Genomic DNA, 17,731 nt, shown 5'->3' with positions numbered 1-17,731 from the left:
GCCTGCGGTCGTTCGCTGGATGCGGGGGAAAGCGGCGAGGGCAAGGCTGGCAGAGCGGAGCTGGTGGGTGGGGGTGTAGAAGCTGAGCCTGCTGTTAAGGTAGGCTGGTCTGGCGTTGTGGAGTGCTTTGTGTGCATGAGTGAGGAGCTTGAAGGTGATCCTCTTGTCGACGGGGAGCCAGTGTAGGTCTCAGGTGGGGGTTGATGTGGCTGCGGCGGGGGACGTTGACGATCAGTCTGGCGGATGCGTTTTGGATGCGTTGTAGTTGTCGTAGGTGTTTGGCTGGAATTCCTGCGTAGTGCGTTGCCGTAGTCCAGTCTGCTGCTGACGACAGCCTACGTCACCGTTCTTCTTGTTTCGGTTGGGATCCACTTGTAGATCCTGCGGAGCATGCGGAGGATGTTGTAGCAGGAGGAGGAGACGGCGTTGACTTGCTTCGACATTGCGAGGGAGGAGTCGAGGATGAATCCTAGGTTGCGTGCATGGTCGGTGGGTGTTGGTGCTGTTCCCAGGCTGAGGGGGTGGGTCGGAGGATGAGGACCTCTGTCTTGTCCGAGTTCAGCTTCAGACGGCTGCTCCTCATCCAGTCGGCGATGGCCTTCATTCCCTCGTGGAGATTGGGTTTGGCGGTGTGGGGGTCCTTGGGGAGGGAGAGGATGAGCTGGCTGTCGTCAGCATAGGAGATGATGTTGAGGTCGTGATGGCGGGCCACTAGTGCGAGGGGGTCCATTCAGACATTGAACAGCGTCGGGCTGAGGGATGAGCCCTGGGGGACCCCGCAGATGATGTCGGTGGCTTCGGATCGGAAGGGTGGGACGCGGACGCTCTGGGTTCTTCCGGAGAGGAAGGACGTGGTCCAGTCAAGAGCCTTCTCTTGGATTCCGGCTTCTAGGAGGCGTGTCTTTAGAGTGCGATGTCAGACCGCGTCGAAGGCGACTGACCGGTCCCGGAGGATGAGGGCTGATGTTTCGCTGTTGTCTAGTTGGCGCCTGATGTAGTCTGTTGCAGCGATGAGGGCAGTCTCGGGGCTATGGTTTTGTCTGAATCCGGACTGGGACGGGTCCAAGATGTTGTCTTCCAGGTGGCGGGCCAGTTGCATCTTGATTATTTTTTCGATAACCTTTGCCGGGAACGGGAGCAGGGAGATGGGCCGGAAGTTCTTGAGGTCCTTGGGGTCCGCTTAGGGCTTCTTGAGGAGGGTGTTTATTTCGGCGTGCTTCCAGCTTTCCGGGAATGTCGCTGTTTCGAAGGAGATGTTGATGACCTTCTGTAGTTGGGGTGCGATGGCTGCGTCTGCTTTGTTGAATACGTGGTGTGGGCACGGGTCAGACGGAGATCCTGAGTGGATGGAGTTCATGACCTTACGTGTCTCGTCGTCGTTGATGTTGGACCAGGAGGTCAGGTGGTTGGCGCTGGTGGTGTTCACAGAGGTGTGGTGTCTGGCGCAGTCGGGCAGTCGGGCGGTCCTGGTGTTGAAGCTGTAATGAATGTCAGCGATCTTGCGGTGGAAGAAGATGGCTAGTGAGTCGCACAGTTCTTATGAGGGCAGGATGTCATTGGCGCTGGGGTTGGAGAGTTCTTTTACGATGCTGAAGAGCTCTTTGCTGTTGTGTGCATTGTTATCCAAGCAGTCACTGAAGGAGGATCTTTTGGCTAATCTGATGAGGTGGTGGGGTCTGCGGGTGGCGTCCTTGTGGGCTGCGTGGCTGTCCGGTGTGCGTTCGTGGAGCCATGTCTTCTCCAGTTTCCAGCATGCACGTTTGGAGGCCTGGAGCTTGTTGGTGAACCAGGTGGCTCTCCTGCTGGCGTGGCTGTTGGAGGGTTTCTTGAGTGGGTCTAGGGTGTTGGCGCAGTCGTCGATCCACTGTCTGAGGTTGTGGGCTGCGGCGTCTGGGTTGGTGGGGTCGGTGGGTGTTTTCTTGGCGAGGGAGGTGGTCAGCTGGTCTTCGGTGACTTTGCTCCAGCAGCGGCGAGGCAGCTGTTAAGTGCGGTGGTGCGTGGTTGGTTTCTTGAAGGTGAAATGGATGCAGCGGTGGTCGGTCCAGTGGAGTTCGGTGGTGTGGTCGAAGGCGACGTGGGAGCCTGTGGAGAAGATGGGGTCAAGCGTGTGGCCGGCGGTGTGGGTGGGTGCTGTGACGAGTTGTCTGAGGCCGAGGTTTGCGTGGTTGTCAATCAGGTTGGCGGAGTTGGCATTTTTGTTGTTCTCGAGGTGGAAGTTCAGTCTTTGGAGGTTTGGTGGTTCTGGCGCAGGTGAAGCTGCAGGTGTGGCAGGAGAAGGATCCGTGGGTCTGTTTCGGGGCGGCTTGGAAGCAGGTGTGGTTTCGGCCGGTGTTGAGGGAGTAAGCGTGAGACGTTGTGTCTCAAGGTCCGAGAAGGCATTGTCAAGGCCTCTTCTAGACTTGCCCGTGTCAGTGTCAACCTAGGATGATGCATTACTGTTGTAATACTTTATTCGATAGATTTATCATAAAAGTAAATACATTTCCTATCTAATACAAACAATAAAAATACATACAGCTAAAATACAGCCAATAAAAACATTACATTTTTTTATTTACAATAAAGTGCAAGGCAGATTTAAAGTACAGTGATGAATTTAATCATGGACATTTCATCATCAGTCTTGACCATAATTAACTAGCGCATTTGTTTTTTAATATAATAGTACGTATCAGCCATGCCCTTCCCAAGAACTTTGCAACCCCACAGATCAGGGACAGAGATGACGTATCTGATGTGAGAATGCGTACAGCCGTCTTACATTGTCTTACTCCTAGCCCTTTACAAACTGGTTTTAGCTATTTCTTCTAACATCCCTGTATGCTTTACAAGCAAACAAAAAATGTGGTAGGGACTCACTAGGGCAAGGACAACCCCGGACAGGTGGCTTGCTCTAACCTAGACTTCTTCTATCTCTCTGTAAAATCATTTAATGGCAGTGTCCCATATCTCATTTTTAAAAAGAGCGATCTGTCTTTTGGGACTTGTATGAAGTCCAGGAAAGGTTCCAGCTTTCTGATAGGTTTATGCTCTAGAAATGTATTAGTTAGGGCCCCCCACGTAGTACTGTGTAATTCCTCTACCTGGACCCACTCTCAATAAATTTGTTTCATATTTTCTTTGGGAGGGGGTGTTTGGGCCAACCAAGCATCTTCCAGACCCAGGTCTATGACCAGCTGCCTTAAATTATTCAGCCACATGATTTTCTTTGAGCTGTTCAATTTAATTAATTTGTCCAATACTAAGGCATAGTTCGCCAATTCGGGTGTCCTCCTCAGGCGCACCCAGAACAATAAGGGGCGGAGACGAGCTATATATTTTATTGAACGTTTGCCCAAATCATGGTAGAGTGGTTTTAAGGGTGTTGAGAGGGGGAGGGACACCAGATCCCTCATAAACTTGTTCTTGGCTTTAACCAAATCCATGGAATTTTCAAACCCTTACATTTCTGAACCATACACTGCGGAAGCTAACGCTTTTCCTTCGTATACCACGAGAGCCGGGGCTATGGGTTTACTAATTGAGATTTGTTGGTTTCTCAGAATTGCCCCCGACCCTCTTTTAAGATTTAGGAGCATTTTGGCCACATGGAGTCCCATTTCATTCTGTTGTTCACCCTGATGCCTAGATAATCAAATGCCTCCACCACCTCTAATGGGGATCCATTTAGGGTAATAGTAATCATCCTTTGTTTTCTAGATGTTGACAATACCATCAGCTTGGTTTTAGAGGTGTTAATAAGCAAACCCCGGGAATCACAAAACAGATTAAAACTGTCCAACAGTTTCTGTAGCCCCATAGGGGTTTTGGCCATCAGCAGGGTGTCATCTGCAAAAAGGAGGGTAGGTGTTTTCTCTCCCGCCAGGACCGGGGCATCGGCTGGGTTCTCTCTCAAAAGAGAGAAAACAAAGTCGGTGCCATCACACAGCCCTGGCGGACCCCCCTGTTCACAGGGACCCTGCCAGTCAATTGTCCCTGGCTCCCCCATCTGATTTAAGCATAATTTTCCTTCATGGACTTTTTTGATAAACTCCAGAAGATAACGTGGGAAGCCCATGTCATTTAAAACCTGCCAAAGCTTTGCACGGGGCACCAAGTCGAAGGCGGTTTTTAGGTCAATAAAGGCCGGGTGTAAGCTTCCTTTCCCGGTGGAAACAGTTTTCCAGTAAACCGCAAAGAATCTGAAAACCTGGTCCATGGTACCCACCCTTTCCCCGAAACCAGCCTGATAGTGTCCGAATGTTCCCCTCTTCAAGCCAGGACCCTATTCCAGAGACAATGACCCTGCCCACTACCTTTTGGACCGCATCGATTAAACTGATCGGCCTATAGTTGGCAGGGTCCTCCCTGGCACCTTTCATATATACGGTTACGACTTCGGCTCCCTTCCACGACTCGGGGGCAGGGTGTCCCTGTGCAGTGAGGTTCATGAGGAGGGCGATGTAGTTGGCTCATAACGGGGGATCATGTAGGAATAAATCACCGGGAGGCAGTCCGGCCCCGCCGCCTTTCCCGGGGCTGTACTTGTTATGGCCAGTTTAACCTCATTAATGGTGAAGGGATCAGGTGGTTCAATGATATCTTGAGAAGCCTCTCTGTAGCCCTTGGCTTTGATCTTGTTCCATCTCACCCCAGTATAGTTTGAAAAAGTGTGAGAACCAATGCTGCTCAGTTATGTGGTTTGGGATGGGTTCTGCTCCCCTTCTGCTAAGTTTGTTTATTAACTCCCAGAACAAGGTGGAATCTTTTAACTGAGCAGCTGCTTTAAGCTGTTGCCAGTGGTCCTCCTCCCACTCCCGTTTTGCCAGATACACCGTATTACTGTATTCCTTTCTGGCAACCCTTATGGCAACGGGATCTTTACTACGCAGGGCGATGGTTATAGACTTTCTTTTTTCCCTACACCTGGCCGTGTACCACAAATTACCACACTTGGGCGTTTTATTCTTATTCCCTCTAATCACCTTTGCAGTTTTTCTATAAGGCACCTATAGAGATCTCTTCGGCCAGGTCCCTGCGTAGAGTCTTGGGGCATGTTAAATGTGGTCAGTTCCCTGCTCATCGCTAATACTAGCTCTTTGATGCCAAACAGGGTTTCTTCCTGACATGCCACCTTCTGCCATTTTAATCTGCGGTTACAATTAGAAGGGACCACCTCTTTTGTTATTCGTAGTGGGGTTTTTGGTACTTCTCCCTGGTTTCCCCACATAATTTTCATACATAGAGGGTTATGATGGCTGTCTTGCGACGGGATCACCTCCATGTCTAATAATCTCCCCCAAAAGTGAGTATTGAGCCGAATATAATCAATACGTGAGGGACGGCTGGGTCTGTTAAGTCATTGCCCCATTGGGATCCCAGGTGGTTCTGCCGTTCAACGCTCGCAGGTTGTATTCTAACGCAAGAGCATTGATTCGGACCGGCCTCTGTGTCCATTTCCCAATTGTTGACACATTTAGAGGGGGAATTCCCTGCCTCGCATCTTCCTCACTCACCCCCGTTCGATCTTCCTCCATTAGCGGCTCATATGTACAATTACAGTCACCTCCCACCATGATATTGGCCAAAGGTGGGACGCCTGCTAATGCAGTTTCTAAAGCTGCTATGTATCTGAGCTTTGTCCCCCCGGGGTGCCTCTTGCGTAAACATTGAACAATTCTACAGAAGTGTCATTGTGATGACCTTTGACAGATAAATGCATAATATCGCCCGAACCTGAATTATGATTGGTGATGTCACAGTTTAATGCCACACTGACCCATATCCCCCAGATGGGTGCCCTTTCCCTAAGTTAATTGCCGGAATAAAGAAAGTAGAGTACCCAGACTTGTACAGCGGGACCGTGCTCCAGGTCTCCTGAAACATGCAGATCTCATACTTGCTGATAAACTCATTCCATTCCGGGAAGGCCAGTTTCTTTTGGAGACGTGCTATGTTCCAGGAGAGCAGTCTGATCACATTGATGTTTCCTTCCTCACCACCGGGGGAAACCTGCTGGGGCCAAGCCCATTAGGTTCAAGTTGTCCGGTCCAACGGGCGCTCTTTAATCAAGGGACCAATTCTCAAGCTCAAATGAGTCTGCAGTCCCCGATCTAGACCCTTACGAGTTCACATTACTTAAAGTTGCCATAGTTGCTGGGATCAGTTTTTTCGTATTAACTGCAACAGATGTGTCAGCCACATGTACAGAGGGCATTTCCTTGTATAGTCCATCTATTTTATTCAGTTCGGAATCGTCCTGCATACTGTCTATAGACCTCAATGGAAAATATCTGATTTGGATATTAGAATGCTTAGGTGGGCAGGTTCGATACTCCAAGGATACCAAGCTTTCCGCCATCGCCACTACACCGCTTGATTTCAATGCAGTCTGTATGGGAACTAAACGGGGAGAGTCTTTTGACACTGATCCTATCCTCCGTGATGATTGATCTGCGTCCCCTCACATGTCGTATCCAGTGAATGGCTTTATTAAGAACGGCTTCACTGCTCTCATAACCGTGGCCCCCACAAGGCTTTGGGGCCCTGGTTAGCTATACCGTTGCCTTTGAATTTCCCCGGAGCTTATCAATAGACTGGGGTCTCTGGCAATCGCCCACGCTTAGCCCTTTATAAACCGTGCTTGGACTACCAGGGTTTATTTTACTCGGGCATTGGTCGTGGCACTTTTGAATAGATCCCCCTGATTCCGTGGCATCTGCATACGAGCCCGTATTGGGGAGCACAGCGGAGCTCTTATTGCCTTTCTGTCTATTGACCGTGATACCTTTTCCTAGAATCCCGCCACCTAACTTGGGCTTTATGAGGGGGTTTCCCTTGTATTCGATGATGTTACTAATGCGGGCGGTGTTTAAGAGATTACTTTTTTAGGCCCACCCATTTCCCCCTTCTGTGATAGGTCCATCAGCAATTTTTAAATTGAAACCAATTCCCTCTCCAGAATTCCTATTTTATTCATCAATAACCTGTTCGAGGATAGACATGTGGAACAGTCCACATGGGTACCCATCTTGGGATCCAATTTCCTAGTGCCTTGTGATATTGCTTCAATTAGATCCCCAGATTTGCCTTCTAAAACAGCAAATCTGTTGGAGCAGGGGATGATTTTCTCGCTTGGTACCCCATTTTGGGCCTTATTAGAAATCTCCGGTATATTCTCAGGTGGAACAATCTTAGTGGGCAGATTAACAATATTTGAAGGTTCTGTAGGACCCAGTTCCAATAGGCCCTCGGGTGGTCTATGCACTTCACAGATAGGACGGGGGGAAGGGGTTTCTTGTTAAAAATAGCAGGGATCACCTTGCTCCGGTCTGCTTTAGGGGGCACATTAAAAGAATCACTTTCCTCCCTCACAATAGGTCCGGGATTCCCCCCTAGAATCTCCTCACATTCGCTGACAATGGCTTCGATGCTTGAGAGGACACAGTTAGTGGCCGAATGCGGAGTCCTTTTTGCTTTGTTCCCCTTTTTTGTAATTGCCAGAGCTGGAACCCCTCCATAGATTTCCTTTTGCCCATTGTTACCAATCAAACCCCCCTTGGTAGCTTTGTTATTAATTATTAGACACCCTTTGGGTAGAATTGTCAATACACCATTAGCAATAGTCCCCCTCGTGATCCCCACAGTACCTTTTAGTCCATATGCTCTTGTTATAGGTGCGATTGGAAACCAGATGTAAGAGAGGTGGCCCAGCCTTGCCTCTTCCTGTCGCGGACGGGCGTGGGTCGCCCAGGCAGCGCCCACGCGCGTCCCGCGCTGCGGGAGGCGCTTCGGACTTTTGAGCGCCTCCGGGCGCTTGAGAATGACGTGCGTTGTGCGCGCCCCACTTCCTGCCGGTAATTGGAGACCTCCGGTGCCGATGCTGGTGCGAGGCAGTAAAAGCGGTCACCTTACGGGGCTTTAGCCTGCCCCCGACGTGGTCCCAACAGCAGGTGTGGTGGTGCAGAGTATTACAGCTTTTGGACTGGATGGCATTATTGGACGAAACGTCGTACCTAACCAGACCCCCACTTCTCGGTGACATTTCTGATAACTATTTTTAGAGGGGACGTTCAAGGGGACGGCACCACGTGACTCCGTCCTGACGTCGTCCGTGACGTCAGCGAGGGCACAACTCCCACCCCGGCGCGCCTACGTCAGTTTTTTCTCTTTTCCGCATGCAATGCGGATCCGGATTGTGTGCTGGCCTGTTTTCAGGCCTTCTTCCCTTGTTGTTCACGCTTTGGCATTAGTGGAACAGTGTGCGAATGCCTTCGGGTTTCAAGACGTGCACCTCCTGTGCACGTCCCATGTCGGCGACGGACCCTCACCCGATTTGCATGTGGTACCTGGGTGAGCACCACGACTCGACGGATTGCAACGCATGTCAGCACCTTAAACCTAATTTGCGGCGGGAGCGCCAGATGAAATTGCTGTCGGCCTGCTTGTCCAGGTCAGTGTCGTCCCAGCGTCCGTCATCTACCTCGGAGGCAAGGACCCGCCGGTTCCGTCTGCGGCATCGTCCCTCGCCACGGGCCCATGGACGTGGTTCACCGGCTGGTAGGTCCTTCAGCTTGTCTCCGAGGCCTTGTCCTCCTTCAGCGGTGGGCGCAGGCTCTCCTAGGGACGTTTGCCCCAGCCTGTCGCCTTCCTACCCACCGTTTCTCGATGTTGGAGTGACTAGGGCCCAAATGCAGCCTACGCGGCGGCGCGGCAGGCTTCTTTGGCCCCTCCACCACCTCTTGATACGACCGTGGATCCCTTGCCTCGTGCGGGGACTTCTGTGGCGGCTATGGCGTCGAAGGTTCCGGCTTCAGGTCGTAGGAGGGTGGTGTCGTCTAGGTGTAGTCATTCGTGGCTGCCCTCTTTGGCGCCTGGCGTCCCTGCCTCACCGTAAATCCCTACGGGGCTCCCTGTGGTGTCGCAGGATATCGCCGGGGCTTGGCCTCGAGCCCCCCTCGGTCCTCTGAGCAGGCGGCTGCCGTGCCGGCGCAGTTTCGGCACCAGGAGCCTTCCTCCCCGGCGGAGTCACGGGTGGAGGCTGGGTTATGGGGTGCTTTCCTGATTCCCTCTAGGTCCTTGACCCGGGTGGCTGCCACGTCTGAGGCCGAGCTGGCGCCTTTTCAGCGCCGCTCCTTCGCTGTACTGGTGTTGACCCCGCACCATTCTCCTGGGGAGCACGTGGTGGCAGAGGTCGACCCGGGGCCGCACATACCCACTCCAGCGACGATCGTTGTTAAGGCGCCGGTGGCGGACTCCACGGAGCCATGCTGGTGTTGGGTTCTTGATTTGTCTCCTGAGCTTCCTTCCTCTTCTGAGGTCTGTCATCTGTTGGTGTCTTCCTCCCCAGAGACAGGGCACTGCATTGTTGCTGTTTCAGGGGCATCTTCCATGGAGGGCTCCTCGCGGCCTAAATCCTCGAACCCTTCTTTCCGTGTCTCGCGGCTGGCTTTTCCACCAGCCTCTCCGCCTTCCCCTGGAGCCCTTCAGGTCCCCCATTCATCTGTGGATCTCCCACTATTCCGGGGTTGGCCGTTTCCCAGGGGCGTAGAGACGGACGGCTCAGTCTGCAGCCGTAGCCCATGGAGGAATTACTTTCTCCTCCTCGACGCCCTACTGAGGCCAGTGTTGCTTTTGTTCTGGCTATTTCCACAGCTGCTGGTGTTCTGCGGATGGGTGAACCTGTCACTCCATTTCCTATGAATAACCTTTTGGAAGTTCTCCACCAGGGCTCTGGTGGACGGTAGTTGTTCCTTCCTTTTTGAAGCGTTGGTGCATAATTCTCTTCTGGGGGCGTCCTACCACGGGTGATCCGGTGCCTCAGACGCTCCTACATCGCCACCGTCCGGCTCCGCATGACCCTGTCTGCCTTTCCTTCCACCCTTTTACTCCAGTCTCTTCTGCGGACTGCCTTTCTGTTCTTGCCTGTGGTGGTGTTTCTCTGTCTTGGGAGGCCTGGTGGCTGGATTCCTGGGGGCGTAACGTCTTCGCTTCTTCCAGTGCTGCCTTGCGGGCACTCAACACTCTGTGTCTTGGCTAGGGCTACTTCCAGCCTGTGGGACTCTATGGAGTCTCTTTCTAGGGGTCATTCGGAATTAGTTTTCTGGCCTTGCCCTTGTTTTGAGCCTGGTGTCGTCGGAGCGTTCTGTTTGGTGGCACTTGTCCCGGCCAGCTTCATCTGCCTGTTCTTCTGGTCTGTGGCTGGGGGCTTTGGCGTGTCCCCTTGCGCTCCTGCTTCTTGTTCTGCTGGAGCCTTGTGAGGCTACATTTTTCTTTTGCGCCTGCCCCTACTGACTGAGGCACTGTTCTGTCTTGGTTGTCTACTTCAAGCTGTGATAGGTCCGGCTGCCCTCTTCACAAGATGTGTTTTCCGATGGAGGCCTTTGTCTTCGGTTCCACCTCTTCTCCTTGGAGTTTTCGGGTAGTCCTCTTCCTCAGTGCATGTCAGTTCTGCCTGTACCTCTGGGACTTCTGGCAGGGGTCTCCAGTACCTTGACTGTGCTTGGGGTCCTCTGGCCCCTTTGTGGCTTGCCCATGTTTCCTCCTGCTTGGTGGGGCTGGGCTGCCTCTCTTGTCTTCATAACGCATCCTCTGAGGGGTTGGTGTTACTCTACAATGGCGAGGTCTCTTCTGCTTTGGGGGGGGGGGGGTAATGGACCGTTCTCCCTGTCCCTGTGACTCATCCTCTATTGGGGCTCTGTGTTCAGGCTGGGGAGGCCCTCTCGCAGACCCTCCTTCTCCTTGGGTTTGGCTAGGAGTTCGAGGCATGTGGGCTGCTGAATTCATATCTGTGCATAGATCGCCGCCTAGTGTTGGGTCCGGATGATCGCACATTGTTGTCCTGGAAGAGTCTTCGAAGTATCACGAGATAGGTGGCTCCTCCCCTGGACTACAGTGCGCATGGGCATTGACTCCATCCCCAGATGTTTTTTTCCGCCATTGGGTTTGGATGCTAACTCCTATACTCCAACTTCATATTGGTTCACTCAAGTTCGGAATCGATATAAAACTTTTCTCTTGGCCAAAAGGCCTTTAGTTTACCGTCGGTATTGTCTTGCGATTGGTGCCCAGCTCTGTTCCTGCTCAGTTTCCAAGCCGGACATCCAGAAGAGCCGTGTGGCTTTTCGGCACTGAAGGCCCGGTCGAAGCCAGAGGCCTTATCGACGAACCATCGTGGAACGGAGCCCGTTCAAGAGATGTCCCGTGTGCAACTCGAAATATCCCCACATCGATGTCCACCCGGTGTGCAACAAGTGCCTGTCGCCGGATCACGATGAAGCCAGCTGTATGGCTTGTTCCCGTTTCCGATCCAAGAAGACGATTCGTCTTCGGCGCTGCGCGCAAGGAAGCCCAGCAGATGGCACCTGACCCCGTGAACATCTTCGATTCCGGGGATGATGAAGCAGAGCGGGAGGTTCAAGGGAATCTGTCGGATCCCGCCTCAGAGATAGACTCCAGCTACGACGCTGATGTTGAGATGCTCAAGGCGGAAGACGTCGTCGACGAGGTAGGAGACGACGATTGGGCCTTTGGGGCCATGGAAGATAGCTCCAGCGAAGAGCTAGGCCTACAAACTGATACTGGGGCCGAGACACTTCATAAGGCTCAGGTCGAGGGATCGCCACATGGCCTTACCCAAGATCTTCCACTGGGTTCTACAGCCCCGCCTTCGGGCCCGGCTTCGGACATTTCTAAGGAGCCGCAAGTTGCCAAATCGAAACCGAAAGAGAAAGCTTTGGTGTCTACGCAATCCAAAGCACTAGAGGCGAAATCTAAACCAATAGTGCGTCCTGCTTTGGTCGGCTCGAAGTCCTCAGAACTATCGGCTCCGACGAAGCATAAAGTTGTTATCGACCCAAAGAGGCCGTTCAAGGGCATAGAGTCGAAGACTGCCGCTCCGAAAGCACCGGTCAAGGTCATCGACCCGAAAAAATCGACGCCGAAGACCGTCGACACCGACAAGGGACTCGGAGCTCAGAAGGTTCTCGAGCCTCTGCGTCGACCAGACAAGGCTAAAAGTGTTACAACCCTCGAGTCCACGCCAGGCGGTGGCCGGAAGGGTTCCGTCGAGTCAACGCAGCCGTCCGCCTCCTTCTCGAAGCAGGTGTCGGAATCGTTGAAGCCAAGGCTTCGACGGTCGGGTCAAAGGATACTCCACCTCCAAAGTCTGCCGATAAACCTCAGAAGACGTCGGCGCCCATCCACTTCACGCTGCTGCCAAAAGTGGTACCGAAGGCCTTCGTCCCTAGAACGGCCGTCGAGACGGCCAAGAAGGTGTCCACGGGGCCGAAGCCCATCGACTACCCTCGCTTGAAAAGCAACAGTTCATCGATGCCGAAACAGGCAGACTTTCTGTTTATAAACGAAAGATCACCCCAGAACATCCCATGGAGTCGTATAGAATCCCGTTGAAAAAGAAAAGTGATTCTACTACTGCACCCGTTCTTGTGGAACATATATCTCCACGTGACCAGGATGTCTCGCCCGCTTATTCTGATGTAGAAACAGGGGAAGGTGATGATGAGTACAACTACCCTGTGGACACTGATCCAGAAGATCATAATGAACCCTGGGCAGATGCTGCTGACCCGGGGGATCCACACACTGCCCCGGACACTCAAATGTATGCTGTAAAAACTTCGCCTACTGAGGATTCAGTGGCGTTTAATGCGCTTATTGAAAGGCAGCCAAGAACCATGATGTCCAGCTCCATGCTGACCCTATTGAAGTGGATTTTCTGTTTGACACCTTTTCCACCTCAGAGAGGACAGTCAAGACTCTGCCTATGTTGCAGGGTGTCTTGAAACATGCTGGGGAAATATTTAAGGAGCCTACAAGGGCCAGGGTGATAAACCCCAGATTTGAAAAGAAGTACAAACCGGCGCCTGGAGACCCTACCTACATTAAGGGACAGTTGCCGTTGGGCTCGCTAGTTGTTTCTAATGCCCGGAAAAGGGCTAACTCACAAACAACGGGTGATGCTCCTCCCCCTGATAAAGAATCTAAGGTGTTCGAGGCATCAGGGAAAAGGGTGGTGGCTCAAGCGGCCAGCATCTGGCGCATTTCAAACACTCAGGCACTCTTAGCCAGGTATGACAGGGCCCATTACGACACACTGGAGACCCTCTTGCAACACCTACCAGACGAATATAAGGAGGCAGCAGAGATGCTTATTCAGGAAGGGAAGCTCATATCAAATGCTTCTATCAAATGTGCACTGGACGCAGCAGACACCGCGGCCAGATCCGTTAACACAAGTGTCATGTTGAGGCGACATGCCTGGCTCAGAATCTCCGGGTTCAAGCCAGAGATACAGACCACCATTCTAAATCAGCCAGTAAACCCTGATCATCTATTTGGCCCAGAGGTGAACACCACCTTGGAAAATATCAAAATGGACACTGAGACTGCAAAGTCTATGGACGCTCTCCAGTCGCAGCAGTTCAGGGGTGCTTCTTTTCGTCGCTCAAGCAATAGAGGTGTTTCCAGAGGCCAGCTGTCCCAGCAGACACAGTACAATAAAGGTGGTGCGCAAACCACATACGCCAAGCAAAGTAGAGGTGGCTATTGTGGAAACCGCGCCAAAGGCAGAGGTCGTGGAAACAGCTCCAGATCCTCCGCCACTAACAAACAGTGACGCCTTGTCACTGCCCCCCCGACCATACCACACTGGTCAGGGGGAGACTCCAACAGTTCCTGCCGGTCTGGAAATCTCACCACGGACAGGTGGGTCACAAAGCTTTATCCAGTACGGTTATTGTCTGGAGTTAACATCCACTCCACTCAACATACCCCCAAGACACCGTCCTATGTCCGCCGAGCATTTGCACTTATTGCAGCAGGAGGTACTTGTCATGCTGCAAAAAGGAGCAATCCAGCTCGTGCCTGTGGAAGAAAGAGGCACAGGAGTGTACTCACTATACTTCTTGATCCCAAAAAAGGACGGGTCCCTCAGACCCATACTGGACCTCAGACCCCTCAATCAGTACATTCTATCAGAACACTTTCACATGCTAACATTGCAGCAGGTTCTACCATTGCTCAGTCAGGGAGATTTCCTTGCAACATTGGATCTGAAGGATGCATACTTTCATATTCCGCTACACCCATCACACAGAAAATACCTCAGATTCACCATTCAGAATCCGCATTACCAATTCAAGGTCCTCCCTTTCGGAGTGACGACGGCACCCAGAGTGTTCACAAAGTGCCTGACGACAGTGGCTGCACACCTACGGAGACAAAACATTCACGTCTACCCTTATCTGGACGACTGGCTTATCCAAGCGAAGTCGGCCCAGCAGTGTGACGCCCACATGTCCCACACCATTCACCTTCTTCACGATCTGGGATTCTCACTGAATTACCCAAAATCCCACCTGCAGCCTGCCCACATACGGCAGTATCTGGGCGTGACAATAGACACTGGCAGCCAAAGCACAGCCAAATTCAGTGAGGATCAACAGCATGCAATTGCTGATACAAATATTCAGACCGCAACACTCGCTTCAGGCACGATTGTTTATGCAGTTGATAGGCATGATTGCCTCCTGCATCTTCATAGTCCCGCACGCGAGGCTACATATGCGTCCGCTTCAGGAGTGCTTAGCACGTTGGTAACCGGTCGTGCATACAACTCTCTGCATTGGTGGAATCCACAAAAACTTTGCAAGGGACGACCGTTCCAGGAGCCTGTGCCACAGATCGTTCTGACGACGGACGCATCTCTCCAGGGTTGGGGAGCTCATGTACTCCACTACACTGTGCAGGGACTATGGACAACGCAGCGAAAGAGGATGCACATCAACCTTCTAGAGCTGATGGCTATCTTCATGGCAATGAAGGCATTCAAGGTACATCTGTGCAACAAGGTCGTGTTGATGCGGACGGACAACATGACAGCCATGTACTACATTCAGAAACGGGGAGGAACACACTCTCTACAGTTGTCTCATCTGGCTCAAAGCATGTGGAAGTGGGCCATTCAGAGGAACATCTTCCTCATGGCGGAACACCTCCCAGGCAAGGACAATCAGATGGCGGACCTGCTCAGCAGCTACAGCCACCAAATGCACGAGTGGGAGATACATCCATCAGCGCTCCACCCGTACTTCCGGCAGTGGGGTCTTCCAGACATAGACCTGTTCGCCACTAAGGAGAACGCCAAATGCCGAAGCTTTGCCGCCAGGTTCCCACACCCACAGGGCAATGCGATATGGATGAACTGGTCAGGCAGATTTGCGTACGCTTTTCCCCCAGCACCTCTAATACCGCTGGTGCCACGCAAGCTGAAGCAACACTCAATGACGCTCATCCTGGTTGCTCCAATGTGGGCACGCCAACCATGGTACACCACGTTTCTAGAACTATCCGTGGTACCGCATCAAAGGCTGCGCCTTACACTCAGGCTTTTGACGCAGAGCCATGGCGACATTCAGCACCCAGATCCGCAACAGCTCAACCTGGTGATCTGGCTCCTGAGGTCTTAGAATTTGGCTACCTCAACTTGCCTCCCGACTGTATGAACATCATAAGGGAGGCAAGAAAGCCCACCACCAGAGCATGCTATGCGCCGAAATGGAAGCAGTTTGTCATTTATTGTGCAGACCACAACATCAACCCGCTAGACGCGTCTACTCACAACATCATTTGTTCTCTGTTACATCTATACAAATGCTATCTGGCCTATGCTTCCATTCGTATACATCTGTCCGCACTAGCAGCTTATCTACAAAACAGGCAGCATCTCTCCCTTTTCAGAGTGCCTGCCATTAAAGCTTTTCTGGAAGGACTCGAACGAGTCATTCCTCCCCGGACCCCGCCAGCTCCTGAATGGAACCTAAATGTGGTCCTCACCAGACTGATGGGTCCACCTTTTGAGCCTCTACATTCCTGCGAGATTCAGTTCTTGACGTGGAAAGTGGCTTTCCTGATAGCGATTACATCACTGAGACGCGTTTGTCAGCTCCAGGCACTAACTATCCAAGAGCCATTTATACAAATTCATTCCAACAGGGTGGTGCTTCGCACTAACCCTAAATTTCTTCCTAAGGTAGTCTCACAGTTCCATATCAATCAGACTATTGAACTGCCTGTGTTCTTCCAAAATCCTGAGTCAGTGGCGGAGAGGATGCTCCACACACTAGACGTCAAGAGGGCTTTAATGTACTACATAGATAGGACCAAGGATTTTAGGAAGACTAAACAACTCTTTGTTGCCTTTGCGCCACAACACAAAGGCAACCCCATTTCCAAAGCAGGTATAGCCAGGTGGATCGTTAAGTGCATTCAAATATGCTATAAAAAAGCCAAGTGCACTTTAACGGTCCCCCCAGGGGCCCATTCCACCCGAAAGTTGGGGGCCTCCATGGCTTTCCTTGGAAATATTCCTTTAGAAGACCTATGTAGAGCAGCCACATGGTCTACCACACACACATTTAGCAAACACTACTGCGTAGCTGTGCACTCCAAACAGCAGGCAGCTGTAGGGCAGGCTGTTCTAAAAACACTTTTTCAAACTGCTGCAGCTGGCACGGGCGGCCGCCGTTAATGGAGGGACTGCTATGTATTCTATGCACAGATATGAATTCAGCAGCCCACATGCCTCGATCTGAATATGCTACTTACCAGTATGCATCTGTTCTTGGCATGTTGGGCTGCTGACATTCATATCGCCCGCCCTCCTCCCCGGTGCCTGTCGCAGCTGTAGCATTATCTTTTGCATGACCATCTCTTTCTTTACTATCTCCATCTCTGCCACAATGGCTAAAAACAATCTGAGGATGGAGAGGATGCCCATGCGCACTGTAGTCCAGGGGAGGAGTCACCTATCTCGTGATACTTCGAAGACTCTTCCAGGACAAGAATGTGCGATCATCCGGACCCAACACTAGGCGGCGATCTATGCACAGATATGAATGTCAGCAGCCCTACATGCCAAGAACGGATGCATACTGGTAAGTAGCATATTTGTTTCTATTCTACGTTAAGGAATCTGCTGGTAGTAGTCTATCAGATGTATGAGTTACTTACCTTCGGTAACAATGTTTCTGGTAGAGACCATTCTAGCTGCAGATTCCTTCACGACCCGCCCTTCCTCCCCGTTCTGCGAGGGCCTTTCCTTTGTCTTCTGCACTCGCCTGCCTCCTGGTGGTTGTCTCCTGCGAATGCCTTTCTCATACTCCTTCCCTAGGGGGATGCTCGTCTTGTTGTTGCTTCATTCCTTCCTTTCTGGTGATTGGTTGATGGTGTCATGAGTGCTCCTGTGCCTATGCACCCTGATCATGTCCTTCTTCCTTTCGTTGCTTGCACTTCTGACTACATTGCAGTCCTTTGGGTTGAGGTCCCTTGGTCGGGTCTCAGCCTTTAGATCTTTGGGAGCTGTCTCTCCTTGCTGGTGTTGTCTGGGGGTGACTTGTCGTTGCTCTTTCGTTCTGGCATTTGCACCCTTCTCTGTTCCGGGCGGGGGTGGCAGGCTATTCGTCTGCTGTGCAAATTTTCACATGCTTTCTGCCCCCGGGAGGCTGTTGTAAAAGTTTGCGATGCTTGCTTGCAGTAGCTGTGCTCTGTTCTTTCCTTCCAGCTTTTGGTGCATAATACCTGGCACTCTTCTGGATGGGGTTGTTCCTCACCATTCGTTTCTTTCCTTTCTGTGTAGCTGATTTTTTCGCACACTGTTACCGTATTTTCAGTTTTTTGTTTGTGATGGCTCCACTTTGAAAAGTTCTCTGAGGAAAACTGACGAAGGCGCGCC

At 51.8% G+C, this 17,731-nt stretch overlaps 1 protein-coding gene across 5 annotated transcripts in view; it reads left to right on the top strand.

Moving 5' to 3' along the window:
• Positions 1 to 17,731, top strand: part of FPGS (folylpolyglutamate synthase) — a 393,648-nt gene that overhangs the window by 283,105 nt on the left and 92,812 nt on the right. The gene's annotated exons all lie outside the window — the stretch shown is intronic.

This window comes from Lissotriton vulgaris, unplaced genomic scaffold (genome assembly GCF_964263255.1).
Source record: "Lissotriton vulgaris unplaced genomic scaffold, aLisVul1.2 SCAFFOLD_995, whole genome shotgun sequence".
Classification (NCBI taxonomy): domain Eukaryota; kingdom Metazoa; phylum Chordata; class Amphibia; order Caudata; family Salamandridae; genus Lissotriton; species Lissotriton vulgaris.
This window is presented reverse-complemented; position numbering and strand designations above follow the sequence as displayed.